This window comes from Passer montanus, unplaced genomic scaffold, assembly GCF_014805655.1.
Source record: "Passer montanus isolate IOZ18808 unplaced genomic scaffold, ASM1480565v1 scaffold92, whole genome shotgun sequence".
Classification (NCBI taxonomy): Eukaryota; Metazoa; Chordata; class Aves; order Passeriformes; family Passeridae; genus Passer; species Passer montanus.
Window position 1 is genome coordinate 673,093 of NW_024374590.1, and position 9,660 is coordinate 682,752.

Sequence of the window (9,660 nt, forward strand, 5' to 3'; positions counted from 1 at the left end):
TTCCACTTCATCAGCCATGCTACATGGCAAAGACAGGTGTTTGTCTTTAATCAGTGAATATTAGCTAAGTTCCAGGTATTCCATCAACAGTGCTTATTGCCAGGCCACAGTCAGCACGAAAACATAGTACAGAATAGTAATGGTCATGGAATACTGCTCCTGCTTGTCACCAATTAAATAAATAAACATCTCGTGTGCCACTCTTTTAAATACTTCCATTTTTAAATTAGATTTTGATTTTCTGCTCAAAACTACCTAAAATTCTAGGTCAAGCCAGCACAACTTACTTTGCAATTTTGATTTGCGTCACCTGTCCTCCCAGCTTTATTTTGCAACAGGACTGATAGGCATTGATAGACTACTTCACAAAATAAAAACTGTTTTATTAAGGAATGTTTTACTGTGAGTTGGCATCAAATTTTTGAAACAGATTTAAATACATGCATGCTATGCAAAGATTGGACAAGATAAGAATACTGTAACTCAAAATTACTCTAACTGGTTAAAGGGAAAATGGCCTGAGTGAGAAGCTGTTCAATAGGTATTTTCCATGTTTCTCTACAACAAAGACAGTGCTGACAGATTAAATGATACATATCTATTCTCATCCAAGGAGCCTAAATTGCTTATCTGCAGCATTTACTTATGTGCTAAAGTTGTAAAACCAAAAAGCTAATATCAGAGAACTAAATATTCATATTTTGTGTTTACTCTGTGAATCAATTCTGTGGAACAAAAGAAGATGAAGCTGCTGTTTGCATTCACAGCTCCCTTCCCTCTGAAACACTACATCAGTTTAGGAGAAAAGATAAAAAACAGATCAGGTTGAGCCACTGGACACTGCTGTTCACAAGCCCTTGCCTTTGATTTGTCACTACATTGTTTACACTTTATAAGGACAAGCACTCATTTAAAAACAAGGTTACTTAGAAACTGGAAGGCATTTAGAAATTGTTCAACATCTGAAGTTTCATGGCTGACAATTGGATACTTAGGACATACAAAGAAGCATTTTGCCACTGCTTTTAACCATCTCTATTTCAGTGCTACTGTGAGCACAATTGTAAGGTCAAAGGTGCATAGAGTTGGGAATGAGCACCCTCAGGTGTAGAAAAGATTTGAAACACAAAAACAGGGATAAATAACAGTATACAAACATGAGGTCTAACAACCTAATCCCTTTGCCTCCTAACACCAAATTCAACATGCTATAAAATCAGTAGACACCCACTAAACTGACCACATTAACTATCACACACTGACATGATAACAAACAAGAGTTTCCCTAAGGTAGTAACATCCTCTAAGTATTTTTCCTCATCCCAGGCAAGTGTTCAGCTCCATCAGTTTTGGAGAACAGATGACTATGCTAGTATGGCTTGTAGAGTTCATGGTGATGCAGTTAGAAAGCCAAGAACAAATGTGGAGATAATTGTTGCCATCTATTGCAACGGTTTCATACCTTCTCGGTGGTTTCTCATGGGCAGCTCCTCACAGCACTGGCTCTGACTCCTTCTCAGCACAGCCAACAAACTTCATCTCTCATCTCAACCAACCAACCTGCTCTTTTATAATACCCCTCTTAATTGGATGCAGCTGTGGCCTATTAAGGGCAGGCTTGTTCTTAATGCTTGATAATTGGCACAGCTGTAACTCTTTAGGGGTGAGATTACTTTCACCACTATCTCTAGTCTCCTGCCTTCTATCTATCCACAGATAATATCCAAGAATGTTCAGGTACTAATGGTTTCTTCTGAACTATACAGCTAAGAACACTATACTACTGCCATGCTGTGTTTCAGTGACACATGAGAAAAGATGGATAATCTTTCTCTAGCAGTTTCAACAAAATTGTAAGACATCTACCTGAAGGAGACCAAAAGATTGTGAGCCCCATGTTCTCATCATGACTTCAGTTATTCTCACATTCCTACATATCATCTTGAGCAACTTCAAGATGGTTTTTGGTGGATTTGCTGTCAGATCAGTTTTTCAGTTCAGATCAGCATCTCAGAGAAATATTTCCTGAAGACGGGAAACCTGAATCCTGAACTGGAAAGAACTTACAGGAAATGTGCACAGGATATGACAAGAGTCTCCTTGGCCATGTGACCATCAGTCAAAAAGTACTGTCGCACTTTTGGCAGGATAATACATATCCTTAGTATTAGGACAATACACTGCAATAAAGATCTGCTCCCCACTGTTATGCTTCATTTCTTAAAACATAAATCCTGCTAAAAAAAAGCCATTTTAGTTTCCTGTATTAATTACTGCTTTAAAAGACAAACTCCAAGGTCGTAAGGAGTAACTCAGAAGCACTCAGAACAACAATAACTCAGAAGCCACTCACAGACATTTGATATGAAACCATAGTGAGGCATTTACAGACTTTATTTTTTCAGGTCTGGAGTACTTCCACCTGTATTAATTACTGCTTTAAAGGACAACCTCCAAGGTCGTAAGGGATACCAACAATAACTCAGAAACCACTCACAGACATTTGATATGAGAACCATAGTGAGGCATTTACAGACTTTATTTTTTCAGGTCTGGAGTACTTCCACATTCCTTCACAGTTCTCCAGCCACAGCAGTATCCACATACACCCTCCCACTGTAGCACATCACAATCTGATACTGAGATGTACAAAAGCCTCACCCCATGCATTGACTTCCCTCCAAGGCCAACTCATACAAATGCCAAAAGGATGATCCTACGTGTTAGAAACTCAACATGGTTAAAAACATCAGATAAATATGTTGTTACTATTACAAACACATCAAGAGCTGTGCAGACTGGCAAAGAAACTGTTTCTGGCAACAGAGAAGTCTGGCTTTTGACTTACATGGCAGGTTATAGGACCTACTGCTTACTCAAGCATCAATCTTGAACTAATTGGGCTTCCCAAACAGTAGGAATAGCATGGCTGACTTAGCCTTTGATCTTTCTGACATATATGAAGTGAGTCCTGTGTAGTACTTTATTGTGCCTAATGTTTGAATTCAGGTGTTGGTCAGATGGGCCCATAAAACAAAGTTTCAACCTGGTTTGCAAGCACCTGTTCTGGTAATGTGCAACTTCTCTAGCTCTTTCAGTCCTTAAATGTGACTTTGAAGCCGCCCCAGGTAAAAGCCATAACTTTACCTCTGCATGCACACACATGCACACACAGAGATACTGTGTGTTACTCTGTAAGCAAACTTATTTAATGCCGCTCCACAGCACCCGTTAAAAGCAGTCGACGCTTCCACTTATTTTGGGGAGATTTGCCCTGCTATTTTAAACTCAACAGGTCAGTGAGCAGGTTCAAGGCTCCACTGTTTGTTGAGCATCTGTAGAAATGCTTCTTTCAGGAGGAAAAAAAAACCAGCTCAAGATGCTCAGTACCCTTTACATCTGCTGCTCAGCTGGAGACACAGTTAAAAGGCCATTAGAAGCACAAGGTGGCAGACCTCACAGGCCAGGTGAGCTGGAGAGCAATTTGCTGTTTGCATTAGGAGTAGAAGCAGCCCTGGCCACTTCTTTCTGGTGCACTGAAAGCAGATCCTCTACCCAACCCTGAAAATCAGGACCAGAAAGAGTGGCCAGCAGATCTCCATTCCATCTCAGAGCTGGAGTTGTGCTGCAGAGCCTCTCCCTGCACATTCAGGTTTCACAGGGGCTGGAGGGGACAGCAACCCTCCCAGCACAACCCACAACCCCTCACTGCCCACAGAGAATGGCTCTGCTGGGCAGATGTCACAGTAGGACACAAATTGCTGTCACCTGTGCAGTCAGAGGGAACCTCTTCCAGCACATCTTTGGCAGCACCTGCCTCCAAATGCCATGTGTCTTCTGCGTTCCACAATTGCTCAACAGAATAAAGTGCTGCTGTTCCACTTTGCTGCAAGGAAAAGGTCACGTTAGCCAAAAGAAACCTGCTGGAGAGAGCTGATGGTCTTTGTGACAGCCTCTTATAACAAGAGCTAGAAATGTTCTTATCAGGGGAGCTCATTTTTTGTGTGTGTGCTGGAGTTCTAGAGCAATAGGTAGTGAAGAAAGCAAATCTTGGTTTCAGTAAGTTTTTAGACCTTTTTTACATACAGAGGAATAAAGCGCTATGAATTTTACCAGCATATGGTTTCTTGCCATCTGCAACACGTTTTAAATTCCTTTTGCATCTTATAATGTATTCTCTCTCTTTAGCATAATAACAATTTTGCCTTTAAACACCAACCTTTATATGCTATTCTTAGGAATTTCTGAAGAAGCGTTAATTCTTTTACACATATTTAAACTGCTAAAATAATTATGCCTGGTAGCATGAACAGTCAAAACCATGGAATGTGGGTTCCCTTCATAGGGAGATAGCACCCATTAACCAGGTACAAAAGGGGGCATACAGTCATAGTTCACTAGAAAAGTAATTTCATTCTGCTAATAATGGGAGTGCTGATACTTTGATACCATAATGGTGTTTTAAGCACCAAGCCTGTTATTTCAACTAGAAATTTTAATGTAATTATGGATTTTTACTTTACTAAGCAGAAAGGAAGATTAGTATGCACAGTTTTCTTACATGTATCATGGGGAATAAGACAGATATCTCCAAGTGATACTGCAAGATGCTCAAGTCATTCAAAAGAAATGGCAGGTAGTAGTTTTAAAGACAAATTACCCAGAAAAGCTTTTATTGTTGATCGCTTGTTATAAGATTTGCCATTTGCAAGTAATTGTACATTCAGCTGAAACTGACCTTTTATGAGAGCCAAGTGGTAATATAAATGAAATGAATATATTCTTTATTGCAGTAATATAAAAAAGAATGGCCTGAGCTTTTAACATAGTGCTTGACCTCTGGTGTCTGAACACCACCTAATCTCAGGAGTATTTCACAACAGCATATGATGAAACAAGTACTAATACAGCTTTAGAAGAGTTTAACACACTAGCACTTAGACATGTAGAAAATATTATACTTTAGGTATGTTTTTTGATTATAAATCAGACTGACAACAGAAATAAAAGAGGTGATTAGAAACTACACAGTGAAGTTCATAATTACATTAATTATTAAAGCATTGCCTTTTCTATTTTAAAGTCCCTCTTTCCAAAATACTCTAGCATAAAGTCACACTGGGAAACTCCAGATGCTGAGATATAAAATTCTCATTCAAATTTGAATTATTTATAAGCATTCAAAACATGGTATTTCTTCTCAAAGGCCCTGATCTTACAAACATCACCTTTAGGTTTTAGATGTGTATACATAAGTTGTATTCCCTTTAAGGGCATCAGTCACATACAAGCCAATAAAGATGTACAGAAGTGACTGCAAAGATAGGTCTTAGGAAAGCTGCACTTCCTCCTACCTACATGCACATGCCAATTTATTAGCATGCACCATGCACTCACAACTGGAAAATAAGGGAAGCCATAAAGAGAGGTGACCAAAGAGACACTTGATGATGCAATTACTGCAACTGCAAACAGAGGTGAGAGGGGGTCACACAATGTGGAGGATACAACTACAACAGTGTTCAAACAAAAAGGAAGTTTAAAGTTTACATGAAATTCTATGTTCATCTTCACTGCTATCATGGAGATCAGGAGTCAATTAATGTATAAAGGCCCAAAACAGATTTCACAAATTTGCACTGAATATAGTATTTATTTTAGCAAGGCTATTTCTTTTTTAACACTGATGAGGTAACCTCACAAGGTGTTTGTCTGTGAATCCCCATCTACCTCCTGGTCTACAGGCACTTTCTTCACATAGTTCTCAGTGAGGGCAGCAGAGAAACAGTAAAAGAAGGTATTAATGAGCAAGTACTTCAATACAGACTCAGTCAGGAGGATTTTCCCTATTCTGTAAATCTATTACTTCATTTTAGAGTATGAAAGCAAAACATTCAGAAAGACTATCTTGGGAACATCTGACATGAACTAAGAGCTCCCATTGCATGGGTAACTACTGAGGTATGATGATAATGATTATTATTATTATTATTATTATTATTATCATCATTGTTGTTATTATTACAACTTAGGTCCTACAAGCAACTGTTATGAACGTTTGCTTGCTTCAGTCAACGCCTCTGTATTATGCCAGTATAAAGCCTATTCATCAAAGCACAATTTCAAGTGACTCCTGACCTTCAAAATGAAGGGTTTGCTTCTGCTTTCATTTCAGTCACTTTGACTATGGTGACTGTGCTGCCAGAATCTCACCTCGTCCATCATCAGTGCAGGGGAACAAAGTTCACATGCTTCTTACACAGCATTTAGAATTCAACATCTTTACTGCTGGATGCTTTATCAGAACAGTTCTAGCTTTTATCTGAATAAACTATTATTCAGCATATAAAGCATATCAGTAAACCCCCCCGCAAACAAAACAAAAAACCAAATCCCAAGCAAAACCACAACACACAAAACCCCCACACCCTTCACCTTGGAAGTGGAAAGGCACAAAGCAGACACATCTACTACTTTACACAATCAGGCATTCACTTTCATTCAGAAAATTCTGAGGCCAGGGCACAATCCAACTTTGACATTTCATTTTCATGGCTTCCTCTAAGACGACGTGAGTTACTGAAGGCACGGCTGGAGTTAAACAAGTACTGCCAAAAGATGTATTCTATGATTTTGCTGTTGTGTGCTGACTTTCAAATTACAGATTTTCCTACAGCAAAATATTTCCTGCAAAGTCCTCAGGAACTCCACTAACACTCCTGAATGCTGGGTCATGGCAACCTGAGTCTCACAGTAGAACTCTTTTTAACCCACAGGATACTCCACTTAGAGAGCAGCCTTGAGTAGCTCCTCTCAGGGAGGAGCCCATTACAAGGAGAGCCCAGCACACACTGCAAGCTCTGGCTACTCAGCCTGTATGTGACTGATGCACAGAATTAAGCCCACAGCAGCACATCAAGTATACTTCAAATTTTCTTCCTCTGCCCCCCATTCCCAGGTAAAGTTCCTTTATTGAGGACTTACTTTGCTAAGCTACATCAGAAAACAACTTTATGTGCTGTACTCCAGTGAAGGTCACAGCACCAGAATGTGGTCATTAGACAAGACGTCAGAAACAGAAGGATGATTACAAATATGTTCTATACAATCACACAGAACAATTTAGCATTGCTGTAAAAGTACTGCGAACAACTGTAGTCACATTACTGCCAACTTCAACATATTTCACGTGCAACAAAATACTGTAGGAAAACTCTTCCTTACAGAGCGAAAACTGACAACCTTTTTCATCTGTAACTTCTACCATCTCTGTGCAAAAGTGAGTGACAGTATAAACAACGTTACAGAAGTTATCTAACAAGTCTCTTGCACTGCAGTTCCATTCAACAGAGACATCCCTCTATGTCCACAGCCTCTGTAATTTAAACAGATTCTTCACAGCTCTTTACATCAGTATGTACACACTTTGCCTCAGTACACAGTCTTCAGTTTACCCTTTCAAAACTCGTAGCTAGAAAATAGCTTTTAAACAAACTACAACAAAAAACATGACTACTGTTAAATCAAAACACATAAACCACACAGTGTACTACTATTTATTGTCATATTATTAAGACATTGATGCAAAATCTTTTGAAAATACAATGTTTGTTCAGAAATAAGACTGTAATGAAGTTCTTTGAACTCCTTTAAAACATGAGGCCTTTGACAGACTACACTTCTGTAACACTAACAAATTGCTTCCTTAACCAAGTCAGAATGATGGAAAAAAGACAGAATGAAAAAAAAAAAAAAAAGAAGAAAAAAACTTCTCAAACCTGTCCACTGATTGCTTTAACTACATTTCCAACATCGTACCAGGCAGCAAATACAGAGCTTTAACATTAACAAGAGCCCATGCTGCATGAACAGCTATTACCCCACCTTGCAGCACTGTACAAGAACACACTTAGAAACACACTTTAAAGCAATCCTAGTCTTACAACAAATCACTTGAACAGCTACAAACAGAACTGCTCAAAAGCTGATATACCAACTAGAAAAAAGGAAGATAAACCACAAAAAGACCAAACTCTTTCAACAGGAATCTCAGAAAAATAACTCACACCCCCATAAATCATGTACTTAATCATAAAAGCAGATTTACTTATGAAACTTAGTAGGAAACTGTGGAGTAATTTTGGATTGAACTACTATTAAATATTAAATTACTCTGAGTCTTTCTGTACTGATACATGTCAACAGAAACTTGTAAATGCTAGGCTTACTTAAAAGTTGCATGTCAACTTTGCACTGTACATTCAGAAAATATATGAAACAATAAAACTTCTCAGTGAGCTGAAAGCAACAAGTGTTTACCCGAAGTTATTAGAAGCCTGAAATTTACTAGAATTTCTTTTTCTAATGTAACAGAGGATATCCTACCATTCTGTCTGAAAGCAGCTGGTGTAACAGTGAGCAAAGGGAAAGCATGACTGCATATTCAAAGGATCTGTGGCTCACAGGAGAGATTTCATGATTTCATATAACTGATGAGCAACCTGAATATAAATTACAGGAAAAAGCACAGAAAGACCAGAGAATCAGTGAGCCTGAGGGATGAAGGTGCAACATGGAACAACCTTCCTTGTATCTTTGTGAACTACAGCCTCGCTGTCCTCAGATTTTCTACATTTATCATTGGTCATGTAAAGTGCTAAATGTTACACAGTGAATAACTGTGGCATTATTTCACCTCAAGGAAGATAAATCTACTGCTTCCAACTTTCAAGAGGAAGCGAGCAAACCAAGGAGCATCTAATTCACTCTACAAATAGCAGGACCTAACAGCAAAGTGCCAGTAGCGAAGCATAAACCTTTTTTGAGGGCTCAGGCAGTCCGATTTAAGCAGCCCCGGCTCATATCTTCACGTATAATAGCTCTCTTTTTGTGGTGCTCTCTGATCGCTAAGTGAATTTCAGCCCCAAACGTATTTTTATTCATTCAGTGTTCAAGATGCAATACCGATAATGTTGTATGGAAAAGTAGGGGAAAATAATTACAACAGAAAACTGTTCCCAACACCTTCGTAGGCGGATTGCGATATAACCTGTTGTAGGCATGTTTCAACAGACGGAAGAGCCAAGTAACAGGCTGCCGGGGCTGCCGGGCGGGAGTGTGTGGATATGTGTGGGTGCCTCTCCCCGGCAGCCGGTGCCTCTGCTCCATCCGTGCTGCGGCGGAGGCGCCTCCCAGGGGCGACCCGCCCGGCCTGGCTCCGCGGAGGGGCGCGGAGGGGAGCAGGGCTGCCCTCCTCTCCCTCCTCCTCCTCCTCCTCTGCCTCCTTCACGCCCTGTGCCCGCGGGCAGAGGGCAAAGTTTTCTCCCCCGCACAGGGCGGCAGCGGGGACAACCGCCACTGCGGACCTGCCCGCTGCCTCTCGCCGCCCGGCTGCAACTCTCAAGAAGTTTCAGCCAGCGAACAGAAACGCGGCTGAGCCTGCCTGCATCCCCGTCATTCTCATCCTTTTTTTTTTTTTTTAAACCCCCCACCCCTTTAGTTTCTGTAGGTATTTAATCTTTATCTACACGCACACACACGCTCCTCCGGGAAGCCCCCGGTGCCACCGGGGCCGGCAGAGCCGCTCCGCTCCGCGCCCACGCCGCCGCGATCCCCGGCCGCACTCCGCTGGGGCGTGCGCGCAGCCCGGCGGCGGCAGCA

General features: G+C 40.6%; 1 protein-coding gene across 1 annotated transcript in view; it reads right to left on the minus strand.

The window, feature by feature from the left end:
• Nucleotides 1-9,660, minus strand: part of LOC120495824 (glypican-6) — a gene marked incomplete at both ends in the record, with an annotated part of 659,110 nt that overhangs the window by 649,221 nt on the left and 229 nt on the right. The gene's annotated exons all lie outside the window — the stretch shown is intronic.